The following is a 22,579-nucleotide window of genomic DNA, read 5'->3' on the forward strand; positions in this document are numbered from 1 at the left end:
CAAAATTTTAAGGATTAATGGATTGCTTCAAACTTTATTTTAGGAAATTGTTTTCCAAAGTTTTCAATTAAGTTAACATTGACCTTAAATATCTTTTGATTCATCAGACTTCGCAAAAAATGTTGACAATGACTGTTTGAGGGATAGGCGATATAAATTTACCTTCTGCTATTAATACGGTAGTGGCTGGACACGGCGGTAATGGAGCTTTGATGTTGGTGGTGGTGGCTGCTGAATCTGGTGTCGATGGCACTAGTCCTTACCTTTGTGTATGCGGCGGCTGTGATGGCGGGCAATCCTGTTCGGTTATGTCGGACGATTTGAGCACAGCTGTCACCTGTATATGCACAAGTAACGCGCAGATATTCTTTTTGTATGCACAAACAACTGGTGGCTATCTTGATATGCGCACAAATAATTATGAACTTTCGAGGGTTTAAGAAAACTATTTTAAATTTTATTCCGGGTTTTCGGTTTTAAATTTCTTTATAAAATTCTTATTTTAGTAAAAAAGCAAAACCGCGAAGGGTAAAGAATTCGAGAGATAATAAAATATAAAAAGAAATGTCAAAACAAATATATATATATGTACATACGTACATGTCACTGTCAACTCATCAGTCGGGGTTGCCAGAGGGGCGAAATACAAACTGGTATAAAACTTCCCAACTGATGAATATAAGTGATGACTATTAATGATTATGATGGGTATATATATTTGGTGTACAAATAATTCTAGTATACATTTTTACATGTATGTAGCTTACAGATAAAAGGTACATATAAATTCAATCAAATTTCAGTATCAACTTCAGTATAAAAAATTCAAGATAAAATTCATTTTTAAAAGAGAAATATGATTGGCTGAGGGCGACTGCGACATTCGCTCAGCCATCGTCCCCACCCTTGGCGCGTTCAGCGGCTAGAGCCTCCTGGAGTTCCTTAAAGGTCCGCAACGCATCTCGCACGAGGATTTCGGACACTTTTCCTCTAGCGATGGCGGTCTGCAGCCCTTGCGCGGTGCATCGAATGGTGCGTCGAGCAATACTAGGTGCTGCTGAGGGAATGTTGTTTCCCGGGCAAGAACGGGGTCGCCCGGTGGCGGCAAGGGGTGCCGGTACGGCTGATCGACCAGACCGGGATGCCTGTGCGGCGCGTGCGGGTGCCGGAGTTGGTACGGCGGATCTGCCAGGCCGGGCTGCCTGGATGGCGCGTTGGGCGCTTGGGGTAGCGGTCCGCCGATGGAGTAGGGAGTGATGTCGCACTCCACAGATCCGGCATCTGTCATACGAGCTGCATTCGCTGCTGACGTGGGATAGTGCCAAGCAATTTAGGCAGAACTTATGGGCTCGTGCAAGCATCCATCGCTGGGGTGACTTCATCTTTTTAAATACTACGCAGTTCCGAAGGGCTTGCTGACTGGTGCATATGCGGCACCGTCGGTAATCAGTTAATGGCGTCGAGCTGCGTGATTCATTGGCGCGGTTGGGAGCAGCGATCTCCGACCGCACTGGTCTTCGCGATGCCGGTCGAGCTGCACGATCCATAGCGACCTGGAAGTACAGGTGTACAAATATTTTAGAGAGAAATACTAATGCAGGGGGTTTCAGCTGCCATTATATTGCGAAATATGACATATTAGTGACCGTGATGGGGCAGGAGTGGGCAGAGGTTGTTTCAGAGTGGCTACGAATTCTCCGGGTTTGCCTGAGATGGCGGGCTTTCAGTCTGAGGGAGGAAACAGAGCTTAAAAAGTGGTCGCGTGAGGGTTCCGATTTGCGTAGGAACGTCAACAACACGTATATGACCGTCAGGTCTTGGATGTATTTTTTCAATACGTCCAAGGCGCCATTCAGTCGGGGGAAGTGAGTCGTCGTGAATGCAGAGTTCGAGTTGTGGATTTTTCCACTTCTGCATTTTCTGGAGATCCTTTAGATAGTCTTCCTTCCGCCTTTTGCTGAATTGATGATGTAAGATTTTTACCCTGTCCCATCGGTTTATAAGAGATAAATCCGCGTGATCCACTTCAGGGATAGTGAGGAGGGGGCTACCTCAAAGAAACTGGCCTGGGGTCAGCGCGGTAAATTCGGTGCGATCCTGGGATAAAGGTGAGATAGGACGGCTTCTATTCTTACCAAGAGGGTGGTAAATTCTTCAAAGGTGAACTTGTAGGCTCCTGCAGTTCTCTTGAAGTGCAGTTTGAAACTCTTCACTGCAGACTCCCACAAGCCGCCCATGTGCGGAGCTCCGAATTTCCAATTGATGCCCTGGGGAGAGTATTTTGCGATTACTTCTTGAGAGGCAGTTTTCCTGAAGACAACGAACTCCTTTTCGGACGCTCTTTTAGCTCCAATAAACGTCTTGCCGTTGTCACTCATCATTGTGGCAGGATGTCAACGACGTCCGACGAAGCGAGCAAATGCTGCGAGAAAGGCATTGGTTGTTAGGTCCGAGCACAGCTCTAGGTGGATAGCTTTTGTCACAAAACAGACAAAAACGGCCACGTAGTCTTTCAGTAAGGTGTGAGACCTTAGCAAGGAGGCTTTTATTTGAAAAGGCCCCGCAAAGTCGACACCGGTAGCGGTAAAAGGCGGAGCGTATGTGCATCGTTCCGGGGGCAAGGCCGCCATGATTTGCGATCGAATTTGCTGCTTGTGGGGGTACAAGTTTTGCACTGATGTATGCATCTCTTTATGAGGGATATATAGATCCTGTGTGAGGCATCGCTGCATGAGACGTATTTCGGCGTGAAGAAGAAGTTCATGGAGGTACTGTATATAGAGGACAGCGAATCTAGATTTTTTTGGGATAATAACGGGATGTTTTTCATTGTACCTCAACGTCGAATGAGCTAATCTCCCATGACCCCTGAGGAGCCCGTTTTCCTCGAGGTATGGGTTGAGGGTTAGCAGAGAGCCTCGTTTATCAATTGGTTTTGCATTTTTCAAGCTTGCCTTTTCGCGAGGAAAATATCGGGTTTGCGTTAGCGTCACAAGTTTATTTTTCGTTTTGCGGACATCTTCATTAGACAGAGAGAGGGTGTAATCGGGTTTAATACGTCTGTTGAGCTACTTTTTAGCGGCTATACAAAATCAAGTAAAAGACGCGATTCCGATTTGCACTACTTTATTTCAGCAAAGTTATACAACGAATGACTTAAAAACTATTTTGCGTTTATATTTCCTAATTTATGATGATTCCAATTACAAAAGAATGTGCCCCAAAACTGTTTTTATATATTCTTAAGCAATTGTTTTTTGGAGCTCTAAGTAAATGCATTCCATCCCATATATTGCATGTGTGAATATACACAGATTACGCACATAAATATTTATGCGCCTAATTGTTTTGCATTTAACGTACCTATGTTCATATGCTTCTACAATAGGTTTGTGTGTTACTAATGAGGGAATAGGAAAATATAAATAAAATAAATGAAAGGCACGATAACCTCCGAAGAGATCTAAGGGCGAGCTTCTCTTCCAATTTGCGTCGTGCTCCTCTTGATTTTCCCTACAAATTGGCCGGACGGGACCTACATGATTTTATGCCGACTCCGAACGGCATCTGCAAGGCAGATGAGTTTTCACTGAGAGCTTTTCATGGCAGAAATACACCCGGAGCGCTTGCCAAACACTGCCGAGGGGCGACCCCGCTTAGAAAAATTTTCTTCTAATTGAAAAACCTTATTTCTAAAATTTTTGATGTTGCTTTGCCCGGGGTTTGAACCCAGGGCATCCGGTGTGGTAGGCGGAGCACGCTACCATCACGCCACGGTGGCCGCCAATAGGTTAATATGCAAAAAGGTTATCGTACGTAGGTACATATGTTTAAATTGTAATAGCTAAATTAGGGTGGTTCTAAATTTTTGGACTTCATTATATGAATATATTCTATTGATTTTGAATATCGGCTGCTGCTCCGAACATCCTCCTCCCCGTTGAAAGGTTAGGGCTTTCAACAGAATCATTTACTGGAAGGACGCACAGCTTATGCACTGCTCTACGAGTTGTACCAGTAGATGTACGCAGGACTGCCACTCGCACTACCCCATCTTCTCCAGATATTACTTCGATTACGCGTGCTAAGGCCCACTTTAAGGGTGGCGAGTTTTCTTCCTTTATACAAACGATGTCACCGACTTTAATGTTGGCCTGAGGTGTACGCCATTTGGAGCGTTGTTGAAGAAGAGTTAGATAATCTCGAGACCACCGCTTCCATAAAACTTGTTGTATGTATGTAGCGCGCTGCCATTGTAGAAAGGTCCCTGACGCAATTAAAACAAAGAAGACTTCACTGCTTGAATTATGAATGTCGAATTTTCTTTATTCAAATAATTCAGCCTATTTATATTAGATTATTCTAAACATATTCTTACATATCTATTTACATTTAAGCTTACATACTTACATACATAACTACCTTAAACATACATACTTACATACCTACATACTACTCGGCACAAAATATGTACTTACATATATGAGCTGCAAATTTATGGGAAATGCTAACCTTGCAAGTTGCAGGAATGCAAATTGCTGGGATTCAAATTCGTTTGGTTGTGTGTTGTACACGTCTGTTTATTAATGGCTGTGTCAGCATTAATTCTCAAATGCATTTTTATGTGTTGATGAACATTTAGACTATTTTTGTAGCAGGTTAGAATATTAGACTGATTTAAATATTTTGGATTAAATTGAATTGTTGGCTGCTTACACTACATCTCCCTTTTTTTTAGAATGCTTATGCTTTTGGGGAATGCATGAGTATTCTATTTTTGTAAATTAATTCTACTTTTGTATTTTAATGTTTGTAGGTTGAACATCTTGTTATTCTACTAATTTAAGTCTATTTTTGTGTATTTTTATTTGCCTATTCTCTATGTTACTACTAAATTTTTGCTTATCCTCATTTCCTATTCTAGATGGGATTAAGGTGTCATAATTTTTATTATTAGTATTTTCTTCTTCATCGATTTCTTCTACCTTATAGGGGATTAATGTAAAATTATTGTTTTCATCGATGTTTACTAAAAGGGTATTACTAAAATAATTTTTCCTATTGGTATCTTTTTTTTTTGTTTTTTTTTTTCAAGTTATTAATAAAATTATTTTCCTATCGGTATTTTATATTCTGCAGGGTTATAGAATTATTTTTCCTATTGATACTTTCTATTCCACAGGTCATCAGTAAAATTATTTTTCTTATTGATATTTTCTATTCCGCAGGTCATTAATAAAATTATTTTTCTATTCTACAGGGTTATTAATAGAATTATTTTTCCTATTGATATTTTCTATTCCGCGGGTCATTAATAAAATTATTTTTCTATTCTAAAGGGCCCTATATATCTACTATCTAGCTTAACTAGGTATAAAGGATCTTATTATCTAAAATTATGGCCTTTCTAAAAGCCGCGGTTATCCTAGACGAAACAGGTCTAACTTATATTTATATTTTTAAAAAAAAATAATGAAGATAAATGATTTAGTATATCCTATGACTAAATATAGGAGATTTAGTTTTCCTTACTTTGACTATCTCTATTAAACAAAGCTTTTGCATTGTTATTAAAATTAAAATGTATAGAATAAGATGATGGTTACAGTCATCATTGGGTGAAAATTGACGCTGTTCTAAAGCGGGATTTCTGAGCGTATGATTTACAGTAGATTGGGTAAATTCAGTTGCTGCTAGAGCAAGAAGTAATTATATAGTGGTAAGTGGTTGAACCAATGGGTACAGTGGATGCAACAATTTTTCATATCTTTTTTTATACCATTTTTCATATTTTCCAGCAATATTTTTATTAGATCTTATGTGTCATTCGATTTTCTGGGTGGCCTTTCCAGATGGGCTCGTCATGATATTTATGAAGAATTTCTATAATTTTTGTCGACATTTGTCACATGAATAACTTCTGGGGTTAATGCAAATATTAGATCTTCGAGAACTTGGGTACCTATTTTATTTTATTTTTAAATATGCTTACTCGAGTATTCATTATTCTTGACAAATTTGTCTCCTAAGGGACAACTATCTTTTTCTCTTACAAGTCCTAGATTGCCGGCATTTTTAAGCCTGGTTGAATATTGTCCTAAGTCAATAACTTCCTGTATTACGCTACAATTTTTCTATCTTTTTGGATGAAAACGAGCGTGACATGTCTAATTGCAAATTTATTTATTAAGCGCTTTATTTATAATAAGGTTCTCTTTGTGACTTTTTATTTTCTTCATTCTGGCTGGTTTTGAAATTTCCGATCTTGCTGGGTATTTTGCATATTTCCACTTACGTAAGGTTTTTAGTCAAGCATTATTTTGCGAAAGGTTTGTGGTATAAATCTTCTACTTTGACAGCTACTACTGTGAATTAGCAAATTCATGAACTTAGACAGTGCTAATTTAATTTTTTTTTTTTAATTTAATTTATTTATTATTACGGCTGTTTAGGCCTAAAACTTAAACTACTAAGTACAATTCATTATTATATCATTTATTTCTATTGCATATGCCGTTGGAATGCCATGTGATTCCGATCAGCATATTTACTGGCGTAACAAACGGACGAGTCTGGGACCCAGTCATTTAAGGAAGGTTGGAAAAAACGCGTTTCCAATCCTCCAGGGCTCCCAGCTTAAGGCAACAAAATTTTGAACTTATATTTTTCAATTATATTTGTATTTTAAGCTGTCGGAATGTATTGGTCTCCGATCAACACAGCTAAACATGTCTTTGGATGTTGGAAATTGAAGTGTACCCAATCACCCCTCAACTTTGTTTAGTAAAGACGCTGTCGGAACGCATGAAGATTCCGATCAGCACATCTCAAAATATATTGGGAGGTTGAAAAGGACGTGTTTCCAATCCCCCTGCTCCAACTTTTGTTTGACCTTATTTTGGTTACACATCATATAATTTTATTGTTATATTAATGCTGTCGGAATGCGAGTGATCCCGATCAGCAACAGTAAATATAGGCTGAAAATACCGAATTCCAGCGAAATTTGTTGTTGGAACTGTCTGGAGTTACAGGTGGCGACTGATTTTCTTTTCCTTAGGGCCGGGTGCATTGTATTTTGCTGCTACCAGTATTACCATTCCCTTTTCGCGCTCCAGTATCGGTATGTCATGTAAAAAATAAAAGAAAAAAAAACTTTATCTTATTGGAAGGGTTTTACAATGCTCCAATACACTTTTTTTAAAGGTATTGAAGTTATTACTACTTTTTATGTGATTAGGAAGTTCATTGAAATATTTCAGGCCCTTATAAAATATATTTTGCTTGTCCACTTCTGTTTTGAAAAGAGGTAATCTAAAATTATTGTTTTCTCTGATTGCGTATGAATGTGCATCATTTACATATCTAAGCTTTTCGCTAAGGTATGTTGGTAATTTACCGTGCTTAATATTAAATACAAATTTCATACTGTGGTAGAATATGAGCTGTTTTATACTCAACCAGTTTAGTGCTTCTATCATGTTATTAATGGGAGTATCATACCTCATGTTTAATATAAATCTCATAGCTTTATTTTGCATAACTTGTAGCTTATCTACCTGAGTTACATTGGCCATAAAGAATATTGTGGGACAATATATGAAATGCGGCTCTATGATGGATTTATACACTTTCAGTTTGTATTTTCGACTGATAAATTTGCATGACCTTTTCCAAAAACCAATTTTCTTGCCTATTTTGGCAACTATTTAATCAATATGATCATTAAATTTTAATTTATTATCAATCTGAACCCCTAAGTACTTGAAAGTTTTAACTTCGTTAATGTTTGAGTTCATTATTTTTAGCTCGATATTACAAGATTCCTTATTCATCGCTCTAGATATGACCATAAAATGGGTTTTATTAACATTAAGTTTAAGCTTATTGTTACAAAGCTACCTGTATAGGGTGTTCAAGTCTTCCTGCATTTTGCTCCTAGCTAACATGATATCAAGTTCACTTACTTCGAGCAGTGCGTCATCCGCAAACAGCCGTATTTTACTATGTTTTAGCGCCGAAGATATATCATTTATATATATGTTAAATAGGACCGGTGCCAAAACCGATCCTTGTGGCAATCCAATTCCTATCAATACCTCTTCCGAGACAACCGACTCAATGGCTGTTTTTTGTCTTCGGTTACCTAAAGAGCTCTGAAACCACTGCAGCTCGTTGCCCCTAATTCCAATTTTTTCTAATTTTTTAATCATTATATTTCTGTCTATAGCCGTTTAGACGGTTAAGCGCCAATTAAGTAAGTAAGTAAGTTTCAAATGCTCTCTTCAAGTCGATAAAAACCGCAAGTATACTTTTCTTTTGATTTAGTTCTTCTTTCCAACTCGATATTACATAATTTAAAGCCGTTTCACAAGAGTGGCCTTCTCTCAAACCGGATTGTTCTTTAATTAGTATTTTATTTATTTCCAAGTAACTTATGAGCTGATCTTTTACTACTGTTTCTAGAATTTTTTCGATATTCGGCAACGTGTTGATCGGTCTCAGATCTTCTGCCTTTAATGAATTTTTTACCTTCTTTATTGGCACTATTGTTGATATTTTCCATGCGTCAGGCACTATTCCCTCTACTAATGATTTATTTATGATATCCGCATAGAAATGTCCCATGTATGACACCGAATCCTTAATTACTACTTCTGATAGTAAATTTGTTCCTCCGATTTTATTTTTTAACCTTTTAGCTACCAATATGACATCATCAACCGTAACTTCTTGGAATTTCAGACATGTGCTAACCGTGTATTGCACACTGTCGCCACTATCCAAAGTTTCGATTTAAGAATTTTCGCTTTCTTTAAAGACTCTAAAAATACACGTCCGTCCGCCGCTTGTATGTATGCATGATAATAATGAAGCTGTCTTAATAAATTCTACTATTGAGTGAGGCATTTTGCAGTGATTCATTTGTAATATTTACTGTTCTTATCGAAATTGTGTTGAATTTAGGGGATTTGGGGTGCTAAATTTGAATATCATATCAATAGCACGATTCCGCAGGTTGAAACTGCTAGCCAAACATCTGAAATGTTTGGGTTAATTTTTGGCTCTGGTTCAGCTGGTGGTTTATATTCTATTCTCTGATGTTTCAGAGTTTCTTTTTCCTACCTCGTAACCAGCTATGGGGTTAATTTTTGTCCACGAAGACATTTTAAAGAGATTAATGAGATGAAAGAGAAAATTAAAGAGAATTTAGAAATTTATTCCTGTTTCTTTGGGGGTGGTGGAAAAATGCTAATTTATGCTTATTTCTTTGTTTTTTGTGTTTATTATATTAAGCATTCCTTTTGTTTTTTATTATTTTTTCCTTATTTAGTTAGCATTATTTATTTCTATTTTATTTCTAAAAATGTTTGTTCTTGAAGAAAAATATGTTCAACTTAACATATTTGACATTTCTAATTTTTCTTACAAAATCTTCTAAAAAAAATTTTTTTTCAAATGACGAATAGTTAAATACAGTTTATTTTTTCTTGTCTAATTATTAAAAATTAATTCCTATGCCATTTTTTTTTTCATTTTGTTTTCTCTTTTTGTATTTTGGTAAAACATCATTAAACATTTCAAAAAAAATTTTTTTTCACATTTAAGGAGTTTTATGAAAACGACCTAAACACTTGATTTTCATTTTGTATGTCCTTTTCTTAAGCAGTAAAAAAATTTTTTTTTTATTTTTTTACAGCAAAAATATAATTTTTGCTTGTCAATAGGCAGCCGCTAGGTTGCCCGAATATTTTTTTTTTTTTTTAATAATGGTTAACGAAATGACTTCATACTTAAGCTAGTGTATTTATTATACTTATAATTATCATGCTCCTCTTGTTTATCACCATTGAAAATGTGGTACGCTTCACGAGATCAGTGTCATTCTTGCTCTGGGGCTATGCTAATATCGTTCCAATTTTAATGTATTTTCTGTTGACGTAATTGCCACAATATGCTAATCTTCGTGTATTTTCCGTTGAAGTAATTGCCACAATATGCTAATCTTCGTGTATTTTCCGTTGAAGTAATTGCCATAATATGCTAATCTTCGTGTATTTTCCGTTGAAGTAATTGCCACAATATGCTAATCTTCGTGTATTTTCCGTTGACGTAATTGCCACAATATGCCAATCTTCGTGTATTTTCCGTTGACGTAATTGCCACAATATGCTAATCTTCGTGTATTTTCCGTTGACGTAATTGCCACAATATGCTAATCTTCGTGTATTTTCCGTTGAAGTAATTGCCTCAATTTTTATTATTGGTGCCCGAATTAAACACCTTCTCTTTTGTTTTTGCTTTTTACAGGGCTTAGGCTGTAATCAGCCAGAAAAATCCTGCCGGCTATGACATTAGGCTGAAAAATCAGCCAGTAGCATCATAGGCAGGATCGCCATGTAGAAACGCGTATCCTTGCCAGCTTTGAAATTAGGCTGAAAAATCAGCCAGTAGAATCATAGGCAGGATCGCCATGTAGAAAGGTCCCTAACGCAATTAAAACAAAGAAGACTTCACTGCTTGAATTATGAATGTCGAATTGTCTTTATTCAAATAATTCAGCCTATTTATATTAGATTATTCTAAACATATTCTTACATATCTATTTACATTTAAGCTTACATACTTACATACATAACTACCTTAATCATACATACTTACATACCTACATACTACTCGGCACAAAATATGTACTTACATATATGAGCTGCAAATTTATGGGAAATGCTAACCTTGCAAGTTGCAGGAATGCAAATTGCTGGATTCAAATTCGTTTGGTTGTGTGTTGTACACGTCTGTTTATTAATGGCTGTGTCAGCATTAATTCTCAAATGCATTTTTATGTGTTGATGAACATTTAGACTATTTTTGTAGCAGGTTAGAATATTAGACTGATTTAAATATTTTGGATTAAATTGAATTGTTGGCTGCTTACACTATACCATCGGCCAAGTCGATTATAGTTTAAACTTGTAATGTCTGGTTCAGGAAGAGCTGTCATCGGACCGCCGATTAAAAATCGGCCTGGTGTTAACACATCTAGATCTTCTGGATTTTCTGAAAGAGGTACTAGGGGACGAGAATTAATTAAAGCGGATATTTGACATACCAATGTACGTAATTCATCGAAGTCAAGCATAAATGAGCCAATAGAACGGTAGAGATGCTGTTTTGCTGTTTTTACTTTGCTTCGAGATTTTTACGTAGATGACATTATATCTGGTGGTGATTCCGTGGAAGAAGTCCGCAATATCAAGTTACAGACAGCCAGTCTCCTTGCGCAAGGAAGCTTCAAGCTGCGTAGGTGGTGTTCGAATAATACCGATATTCTTCGTGAAATTCCAGATAAAGGCAAAGAAAGTTTTCTCAAGTTCGATGATGGCAGCAACATCACGAAAACATTGCGTTTAATTTGGAACCCGATTAAGGACTACTACTATTCTCTTTCACACCGCAACAAGATTTCGGAAAAAACTCCAAGCGCTCTGCTTTGTCTACTCTAGCTCGGTGCCCCGACCCACTTGGACTAATGGGCCCAACCCTAACCAGGGCAAAGATTCTTCTTCAACGTATGTGGAGAGACAAGCTTGAATGGGACGAGAGTTTACCACAATCGATAGATACTGCCTGGTCCGATTTCTGCAACGGGTTTGCAGAAATGCAACATTTATCATTTCCTCGTTATATTTTGCAGCCTGAAGCCATCACCGAAATTCATGCCTTTTGCGATGCAAGCCTTGAAGCCTACGGTGCCTGCATCTACATTCGATCAATCAAGGATGACAGCTTCCAAGTGCACCTTTTGTGTTCAAAGGCCCGGGTCGCACCCCTGAAAACCATTACCGTACCCAAGTTGGAACTCTGCGCTGCTACATTGCTCTCACAGCTTGTGGGTGAGTTTACAAAAATGAAGATTTTTAACTGTTCTTTTCATTGTTGGTCAGATTCTTCAAAACAGTGCTATCGTGGCTGCAAGAAGAACCATCGAAGTTCAATGCCTTTGTGGCGAACCGAATCTCCACCATACAGCAATTGACAGAAGGCATGCAGTGGCACTATGTTCCTTCAGCAATGAACCCCGCTGATATTTTATCCAAAGGAGCTACGCCGAAGGAACTTCTAATTTCAAAACTTTGGATGCACGGCCCACCATTTTTACAAGAAACAGAGAAGAGCTGGCCACGCATGTGCGCTTCCCAACCAAAACTTCCTGAGGTTCGAAAAAAGGTATTGCTTGTCGAAAATAATCGCATTGACATTACGCTGTCCTTCAAATACATCAATTCGTTCACGACAATGCAGCGGATTTTCGGATATGTCAGCAAATTCCTAAATATTAAACAAGCGCCAAGGTCATCCCATGCTGTTTTGCTGTTTTTTACGGCCGCTTCCCACAAACCGCCGAAGTGTGGAGAGCGAGGTGGAATGAAACGCCAATCGAAACCATGCCCAAGACAAAAATTGTGGACTTCGCTGCTGAAATTATCGCTAAGGACTAAGTTTCGCAGCTCACGGAGCTCATTCTTGGCACCTACAAAGTTTGTGGCGTTATCCGACCAGATACAGCTTGGGATGCCCCGGGTAGCGATAAATCGTTTTAGTGCATCAGTGAATGCACCAGTTGACAGGTCTCTTACCAACTCCATCCAGACAGCCTTTGTGGCGAAACATATAAATACGCTAACATAACATTTTTGAGCGGCTTGTTGCGTACTTCAGACTTGTAATAAAACGGGCCGCAGTAGTCTACACCAGTAACTATGAAGGGACGTGAAGCCTGAATGCGCTCTTTAGGTAGATCACCCATTATGTGCTGGACGAGTCGTGGCCTAGGCCTGTAGCAAATGATGCACTTCTGAAGCACTGGTGAGACGGTTTTGCGTCCATCTATTGGCCAGAACTGCATACGAATGAAGGCAAGCAAGGCTTGCGGGCCTGCGTGATGATGTTTTCGATGAAAGTATGTGATTATTGCATTTGTAAGTGGATGGTCTTTTGGTAGAATACATGGGTGGCGCGATTCAAAACTGAGCAACGAATTTTTCAATCTACCTCCTACGCGAATCACTCCGAAGTCATCAAGAAATGGTGATAGCGAAATAATATTGCTGGAAGTCGGGAGCATTTATTAGCTTGCAATGCGGTGTACTTGGGCCAAAGTTGCGATCTTTGCACTATGCGAACGAGCAATTGCGTACCCTTTCGAATATCCGCAGCCGTGAGCTGGGATGACCTTGGCGCTTGTTTAATATTTAGGAATTTGCTGACATATCCGAAAATCCGCTGCATTGTCGTGAACGAATTGATGTATTTGAAGGACAGCGTAATGTCAATGCGATTATTTTCGACAAGCAATACCTTTTTTCGAACCTCAGGAAGTTTTGGTTGGGAAGCGCACATGCGTGGCCAGCTCTTCTCTGTTTCTTGTAAAAATGGTGGGCCGTGCATCCAAAGTTTTGAAATTAGAAGTTCCTTCGGCGTAGCTCCTTTGGATAAAATACCAGCGGGGTTCATTGCTGAAGGAACATAGTGCCACTGCATGCCTTCTGTCAATTGCTGTATGGTGGAGATTCGGTTCGCCACAAAGGCATTGAACTTCGATGGTTCTTCTTGCAGCCACGATAGCACGGTTTTGAAGAATCTGACCAACAATGAAAAGAACAGTTAAAAATCTTCATTTTTGTAAACTCACCCACAAGCTGTGAGAGCAATGTAGCAGCGCAGAGTTCCAACTTGGGTACGGTAATGGTTTTCAGGGGTGAGACCCGGGCCTTTGAACACAAAAGGTGCACTTGGAAGCGGTCATCCTTGATTGATCGAATGTAGATGCAGGCACCGTAGGCTTCAAGGCTTGCATCGCAAAAGGCATGAATTTCGGTGATGGCTTCAGGCTGCAAAATATAACGAGGAAATGATAAATGTTGCATTTCTGCAAACCCGTTGCAGAAATCGGACCAGGCAGTATCTAACGATTGTGGTAAACTCTCGTCCCATTCAAGCTTGTCTCTCCACATAAGTTGAAGAAGAATCTTTGCCCTGGTTAGGGTTGGGCCCATTAGTCCAAGTGGGTCGGGGCACCGAGCTAGAGTAGACAAAGCAGAGCGCTTGGAGTTTTTTCTGAAATCTTGTTGCGGTGTGAAAGAGAATAGTAGTAGTCCTTAATCGGGTTCCAAATTAAACGCAATGTTTTGGTGATGTTGCTGCCATCATCGAACTTGAGAAAACTTTCTTTGCCTTTATCTGGAATTTCACGAAGAATATCGGTATTATTCGAACACCACCTACGCAGCTTGAAGCTTCCTTGCGCAAGGAGACTGGCTGTCTGTAACTTGATATTTCGGACTTCTTCCACGGAATCACCACCAGATATAATGTCATCTACGTAAAAATCTCGAAGCAAAGTTTTCGCACAAATAGGATAAGTCGAGGATTCGTCAGTTGCAAGTTGGTGCATCGCTCTTATTGCCAGAAATGCAACAGGTTTGGTTTCGTACGTTACGGTATCCAGCTTATAAATTTGGAATTCTTCAAGCGGAGATTCCCGCCATAATGTGCACTGGAGCATGTTATTCGGAGGGGTGACGCGGACACACCGATACATTTTACAAATGTCACCAGTAAGTGCTATAGGAAATGTGCGAAATCTGATTAAAATGATAAATAATTTTGCTTGAATGGTTGGACCTGCCATGAACAAGTCGTTTAATGAAAAACCAGAAGTAGTAGCCGCTGAGCCATCGAAGACCACTCTGAGTTTTGTGGTGCTACTACTATCTTTAATGACGCAGTGATGCGGTAAGAAATATTTGCATTTGTGAAAACTATCGTTAGAGACTAAAGACATGTGATTAAGGTCAATATATTCCTTAATGAACTTACTATATTCTGTCTTAAGGTCAGGGTTGCGAGCGAATTTCCTTTCAAGATCTTCGAAACGTTCACGCGATCTCAAATAAGAATTTCCAAGTACCTCCGGATTCTGTTTGAGAGGCAGACGAACCGAGTATTCGCCTGATGGTAAACGCGAATAATTCTGTTGAAAGTGTGCTTCACAAACGATATCTTCCTGAGTGGCTTTGGATAAAGGTTCGAAGTTTGTCTCAACTTCCCAAAATCGTCGCACTAGATCATCAAGTTTTGAGTCAAGGATGGTGTTGTTTGAAAATGTCTGCTTTGCAATAAAGGATGATAGTTTTGGAGTACGTTGCCTTCCACCAGACAACACCCATCCGAAGAGAGCCGGATGCCAAGCGTATCTGCCCCATACAGAGTAAGTCGAAGAATAGGCCTGCTCCGATGAGCAGATCAAAGCGTTCTGATAAGTGGAATCCCGGATCAGCTAGTTGAATATTAGATGGAATGTTCCACTCACTGGCGCTTACGAAGCACCCAGGCTGATTGTCGGTGATGGTCCGCACCACAACTGCTGTGATATTTGTTGAGAACTCTGATATTCGCGACCTTAGTAGGATCTCCACTGAATAGCCTTCCGTTGAGAAGTTCGCATCTCCAATGCCGGAGACTGTAACCGAAGATTTTGTCTTCAGCAGTTGAAGTTGGTTTACGAAGCGAGATGTGATAAAATGTAGTTGGGAACCAGAATCCAAAAGCCCACGGCAGGGCACGAAAGATCCAACGCAATTTTTTATGAGAACGACGGCAGTAGCAAGAAGCACAGAATCAGACGGAGAAACCGAGGTATGGGGCAAGGCAGATAACGACGCAGTCATGGCATTGGATTGGCGTGTAACTGTCGGCGAAGACTAGATTTGACCATCAGTTGACGACACTGTTGAGCGATTCAGGTGCAAGAGAGTATGATGTTTGCACTGGCAATTGCGGCAGGTACCGGATTTACAGTCCCGCAGTTGATGACCGCGCTTCAGACAGTTTATACAAAGAGCGAGTTTTTAACTTCTTTAAGGCGTAAGTTCGGTGATAAATTTGCGAAGCGTTGGCAGCTATAAATTGCGTGATCGACCGACTCACAAAACACACAAGAACTTGTTAAGCCCTTTGACGCAACGAAGGATTTATTTTGGCTCTAAAGCGATTTTGTAATTGGAATCACTTATCTCTAGTGAGCGCACGGTGTCGAGGGCAGCGCCGCTCAAACACGACCGCAGATCCTGCAATTTGTCGATGTTGGTGAGGTCACTATCTTTTTCGATGATTGAGGTGAACATAGATTTGAAATTTGTCCACTCAGTATAAGCGCCGCTAAATTTTGGTAGTGTTACCAGTGGTAAGCGGGAACTATTGGCATTAACAATGATAGATTGCTCCTCGCTGGAGTTTATCTTAAGCGTGGAACAATGTTGCGGGACGCTACGTTTGCCAATCTCCCTCTGTATAGTTGCTCTTAGGTTGATTAAGGCGGTGTCGAAATTGGCTGGCAAGTCACTGCTGATAGATTCGGAGTCCAATTCTTCCAAGCTTGTATGGGCGACTGCGAAAGTGGATTTAACGTCGGTTATAGACTCCATAGTTCCAGAAAGGCTGTACTCATCCGTGCTGCATGCTCGGAATTCAATTCGATGGTTATTTCGCCAAGTCTCTCGAATAGAGCTCTTGTTTTCTTCTTTAAGAAAGCTACACTATCTTTCTTCCGGCATGATTAGGCCTTTTGTTGAATTGCAAAAATATGCGTTGCGGATTGAAAAAGAAATACTGTACGCGACTACAAAAAGCGAGCCCATGTGCAAAAATGGTATGCAACCTTAAACTGAAAAGCTTTATGAACCTTTGTTCAGCTCGAAGAAACGGGAGGAAAGTACCGATAAATTACGTGATGTGATCACTTCGGGGTCACCAATGTTGAGCTACTGAGCCCTTTTAGCAGCTATACAAAATCAAGTAAAAGACACGATTCCGATTTGCACTACTTTATTTCAGCAAAGTTATACAACGAATGACTTAAGAACTATTTTGCGTTTATATTTCCTAATTTATGATGATTCGAATTACAAAAGAATGTGTCCCAAAACTGTTTTTATATATTCTTAAACAATTGTTTTTTGGTTTGAATGTGTGAATATACACACATTACGCATATAAAAATTTATGCGCCTAATTGTTTTGCATTTAACGTACCTATGTTCATATACTTCTACAATAGGTTTGTGTGTTACTAATGAGGGTGTTTAGGCCAGTGGCCTAATTAATTTCCTACCGGGTAGCCGCTCTCGACTTAACTATTTTTTCGTTTGTCAGCAAGCAACGGCTAACTTCCAATCGTCCTCTTGATCCAGCATTTTCTTTCGTTAAGAGAGAAAATTCGGGGTTCAGTGGCGATTTTGAAGTTGCCGTCGGCTCTGATTGAGTTTGCAAGTCTACAAGTCACCAGCTGTTTCTGCGTTTGCGAGTTTTTTCATCGTTGGATATTCAAATTACAATCAAAACGTAAGTTCCTAAAATCCTCTAATTGTGATAATTAATATTGACGAAATAAAGACATACTTTGATTATTATACATATTTTTATGTATAAATACTAATAATCTTGTTTTTATTTCTTTTCCGCAAAACACAATTGGTTTCATTCCCGCCAATTGTGTTCATGGTCCTTCGTAGCCGTTCTACGAACAAGCAAGTACGTGTAAAAAAAAAGAGCTTTGATATCAAAGAGGAATGCTTAAGCCAACAGGTGCCGAACATATTACATACATACCTACATATTCACCTTCTTCACACACCAAAAACAAAAAAACAAAAAAAATAATTACGGGTGAGTTTTTCTGTTTATCGTGCTAAATAATAAATTCAGAAAAAGCATATGCAAGTGATCGAGTGATTTTCGCGGAGTTTCGAAAGAAAAAAAAGAAAATTTTTAATTATAATAATAATTTTTTTTGCTTGTGCGCGAGTAATTTTGCATTTTTTTCTCTTTCTTTTCCAATACTTGGAAAACTCTTCGGCTTCCTCCATCTTTGTATTGTCCGTCCGAACGGACATAAACAAAACAAAAAGTGATAAATTAATTATTGTGCAGTGAGTTCTTTTATTTTTTTTCGAAATTAATCCTTTTAAATTCGTGAACAATTGTCCAAATTGGGAATTTCCTTGCATTTTCACCGTCCGGCTTTAAAGTGCTATTATTCTTGTTCATCGGTGGGACAAATATACAGCCAAAATTGCTCATTGGACACTGTTTATATTCTTTTTAATTAATAACAACAACACAGCACTCCACTATAAATCCAATTCAACTAATTAATTATCACATAATTTGTTTGTATACATGATCACTCGCGCCGCGTTTATTTCGATAATTATAAGCGTTTTAATTTATAAACATTATAATAATAGTGATTTGCGATCGCATTATTAAAAACAAGTGCAAGAAAAGCATAATAAAAGAAAACACAGAACACGGCAAATTCTGCGTATATACATGCATTATAGTGGTGGGTGGTGAGCAACTACAAAGGAGTGCAAATCCCGAAATTAGTACTGCGAATCCCGAAACCTTAAAAAGGAAACTTTAAATATACATTTTTAACGGTATTTATTTTAAATAAAGTGTGCAATTATATTTCAAATAATTTGTGATAATTTTGGAAATAATAAATAAATATTTTTGTATCTATATTTCGAGTTTTTTTCATTTTTAGTTGAGTCTTTGATAGACCTCGAGGCGGACTTTCGTGAATTCGAAAACCCCAATCAATCAGTCATCGAAACCCAAAGGGAGGAGGCTAAAGAGCTGTGGGGCAAAATAAAACGCAGCTATAGTGAGTTTCAGGGGTCAGATGCCGCAACATCTTCCAAAGATGCTAGTGCAGCGAGAAAAAGTATAAGTTAGCGTACACGACGTATATGAAGTACATAGGTGGAATAAATAATTGCATTTCGGCACTCCAGATTCATAAATTTGACATATCAAATTGGGATGCGATCATTACGTACCTCTGCTCCACGAAACTTCCGGAAGCTACGCTTTCCTTCTGGGAGCAATCGGTTCAAGATAAAACCGAAATCCCAAAATGGAGCGATATGGACAAGTTTCTAACAAGTCGGTTCCAGACTTTGGAAACTGTTTTTGACTTGCGAAGCTCACAGCCGACCAAATCTCAACCCTTCGAAGCACATAACGAGGGGAACAGCAAAAAATTGAATACTTTTCAGGCAAGCGTATCAAATGCGAAATGCAAACTCTGCAGTCGTGACGCTCACCACGTTCGATCCTGCTCACTCTTCCTAAAGATGACTCCGTCTGATCGCAGTAAGCATGTGAGAAGGAACAATTTGTGTCAGAACTGTTTGTCTTCCGGACATGGTGTGGCGAAATGCAACAGCGCCTACAACTATTCAACTTGCCATGCACGACATCATACTCTTCTGCATTTGAACCCAGTCCAGGCAACCTGCTCGTCGAAACCGGACTCTTCCAGTTCAACGCCGAGTGGTACCGGAACTACTTCCAAACGGACCACTTCTGAACAAAGTCGCACTCAGACCACCAGTGACTCTCCGAGTCAAGTCCAATCGTGTTTTTCGAGCACACATAAAGGTATCCTACTGGGAACAGCTCAAATCCACCTGCGATATAGTGATACAGTATACTCGGCCCGAGCCTTAATAGACTCCGGTTCCGAGTGTTCATTTATTACGGAACGGCTTCGCCGACGTATTGGGATTCCAGTCAAAAAAGTGAACGCTACAGTGTCAGGTATCAACAATACGGTGTCCGCTCATTCCACCCTAGCCTGCCCTATCCATATAAGCTCACCCCTTGATACAACGGTATCCATCAGCACTACGGCTTTAGTGTTACCTCAATTGACAGGCAGTCTGCCAACCGTCGATGTTGACCCTGTCATCCAACAAAATTTCCCAGGAATAACACTAGCGGACAGTCGATTCTTTGTTAATGAACAGGTTGACCTGGTTCTTGGAGGTGATGTGTATCCGCAAGTCATTCTGGAGGGTATTCGAAAGGACTCAGCAAGCCATATTTTAGCCCAGGAAACGGTATTCGGATGGATCCTTACGGGACGGACGAATGCAACCAAGGAGGCGACATCCTGTATCTCCTTTTACAATGAAGTCGCTCTGGATCGACAAATCGCAGCGTTTTGGGAATTGGAAGATATCCCAAAAACGCGACCCGGACCGCCAACGAGGAATACTGCGAGGAGATTTTCAAGGCCACTACAACGCGAACGGATACCGGAAGATATACTGTCTCGCTACCATTTCGAAAGAGTTTCCCAGTAGATATTTCATTAGGGTGTTCACGAAAAACTGCCTTCTCGCAATATTACCGTTGTGAAAGTAGGCTAGCAAAAAACCCCTCTTTAAGAGGAGTATACAATAGTGCTGAAGGAATATGGCCAATTAGGACATATGTCTGAAATCCGACCAAGCCTGTCCGAGAATCCATCCGAATCCTACTACTTACCCCATCATGCGGTGAGTAAGCCAGAAAGCACTTCTACGAAGGTGAGAGTGGTGTTTAACGCTTCGTGTCCATAAGATAACGGCGTGATTTTAAACGATGCTCTGCTTCCTGGTCACATCCTACAAAGCGATCTTACGATCTTAATTCTTAGATGGAGGCTGTTCAAATTCGTTTTTAGTAGCGACATCGAGAAGACGTATCGCCAAATATTTGTCCATCCTCAGCAGAGGAAATTTTAATGAATTATCCTCAGTGAGTCTACGGACGAACCCATCCGTCAATTTCAATTGAATACGGTAACTTTCGGGGTAAACTGCGCTCCGTATCTAGCAATAAGAACATTGCTTCAATTGGCAGACGACGTTTAAGATTCACATCCAGTCGCCCCCACTATTTTAACGCGACATATGTACTTCGACGACGTACTTGCAGGTGGGCACGACTTGGAAACCACAATCCAAGCGCGTGATGAAATTTCTGGCGCCTTATATTCAGCAGGCTTTCCTCTTAGAAAGTGGGCCGCCAAATATAGGCAAGTCTTGAGCGATATTCCTGCAGCTCATCTGCTTAGCCAAGACTTCTCAGACTTCGAGAGCGCAAGCAGCGTTAAAGCCCTCGGCATTCGATGGAATGCATGTTCGGATCATTTCTACTTCACTGCGAAAGAATTCGATCAAGGTCAAGAGGTAACTAAACGTAAGATTTTGTCAGCAATCGCGAAACTTTTTGATCCTCTCGGGTGGCTTGCTCCAATAGTCATAGTAGAGAAAATTATGATGCAAATTGTTTGGTTAGAGGGAACAGGTTGGGATGAAGAAGTGTATTCAAGCACATCAGACCGGTGGCAAAAATTTTCGGTGGAGTATCCAGCTATTAATAACATTCGGGTTCCACGATGGGTTAGGTTTTCTCCACAGTGCAAAATGGAACTCCACGGATTTTGCGACGCCTCCGAAAAGGCATACGCGGCAGCCATTTATATGCGCGTAGAAGAAGGCAGTGCCACCCATGTAAATCTTCTGTGAGCAAAAACAAGAGTAGCCCCGGTGAAAACGATCTCCCTTCCTCGTCTCGAATTGTGTGCAGCAGTATTGCTAGCTGAAATGATGGACGATGTAGTCATGAACCTGGATCTTCGATCACTACAGGTTTATCTGTGGACTGACTCCACTGCTAGCGTGGCTTAGAAAGCCATCATGCTCTTGGTCAACCTTCGTGTCCCACAGGGCTACCAAAATCATCGACAGCGTTGGACAACACCATTGGTATCACGTCGATTCAGTGTCAAATCCTGCCGATTTAGCTAGCCAGGGAGTGACAGCGCAGGACTTAATTAAAAACTCCTTGTGATGGCAGGGTCCTTCTTGGCTGCAAGAAGGCAAGTCAGAATGGCCAAAACAAGAGTCGGGCATCCAAACTGACGAAGAGGGAAAGCGCGTGCTGTCCCACGCAACGAAAGTCGTTGATGTGTCGGATATACTCCAACGCTTCTCTTCGCTTCCAAGGGCTTTACGAGTTCTATCATACGTCTTTCGTTTCATCCAAAGGACCCACCCCACTCAGAAATCAATGTTTCAAGCAGCTTCTATATCAATCTCTGCGGAGGAAATAAAAGGTGCAACCCAGCGAATAATTGCCCTCTGCCAGCAACAACATTTTTCAGCGGAGGTTTCGAATTTAAACTCCGGACTTGCGATAAGCGCTAAAAGCGAAATTCTAGCCTTAAATCCATTTATCGACTCAAGCGGAGTTTTAAGAATCGGAGGTCGTCTCGGAGCGTCGCGAGACCTCAGTTACAAAGAACGGCACCCAATCCTTCTGCCGTATAACTGCCATTACTCACGTTTGTCAGTGAAGTTTATCCATGAAGTATCAATCAATTCATGGAGAACATCAGTTATTGTTGCGCATCATTCGAGCACAATATTGGATCCCTCGGATCAATGTTATGATCAAGTCAGTCATCCACAATTGCAAGGTATGTACTATATACAAAAAGCAAACGCAATCTCAAATCATGGCTTCCCTTCCTTCAGAACGCGCGACTTTTTCTAGGGAATTTACAAACACCGGCGTTGATTTTGCAGGTCCTTTCGAGATAAAAAACTATAGAGGTAGAGCTTGTGTTATTACAAAGGGATACGTTTGTCTTTTCGTTTGTTTCGCAACGAAGGCG

General features: G+C 40.0%; 1 protein-coding gene and 1 pseudogene across 6 annotated transcripts in view; one reads left to right on the forward strand and one right to left on the reverse strand.

Moving 5' to 3' along the window:
* The window catches only part of stac (C2 and C2B_Munc13-like domain-containing protein staccato), a 2,073,982-nt gene that overhangs the window by 1,055,495 nt on the left and 995,908 nt on the right, over nt 1-22,579 (forward strand). The gene's annotated exons all lie outside the window — the stretch shown is intronic.
* On the reverse strand, nt 9,853-9,945 carry LOC137238987 (U6 spliceosomal RNA; annotated as a pseudogene).

Source organism: Eurosta solidaginis, chromosome 1 (genome assembly GCF_040869045.1).
Source record: "Eurosta solidaginis isolate ZX-2024a chromosome 1, ASM4086904v1, whole genome shotgun sequence".
Taxonomy (NCBI): domain Eukaryota; kingdom Metazoa; phylum Arthropoda; class Insecta; order Diptera; family Tephritidae; genus Eurosta; species Eurosta solidaginis.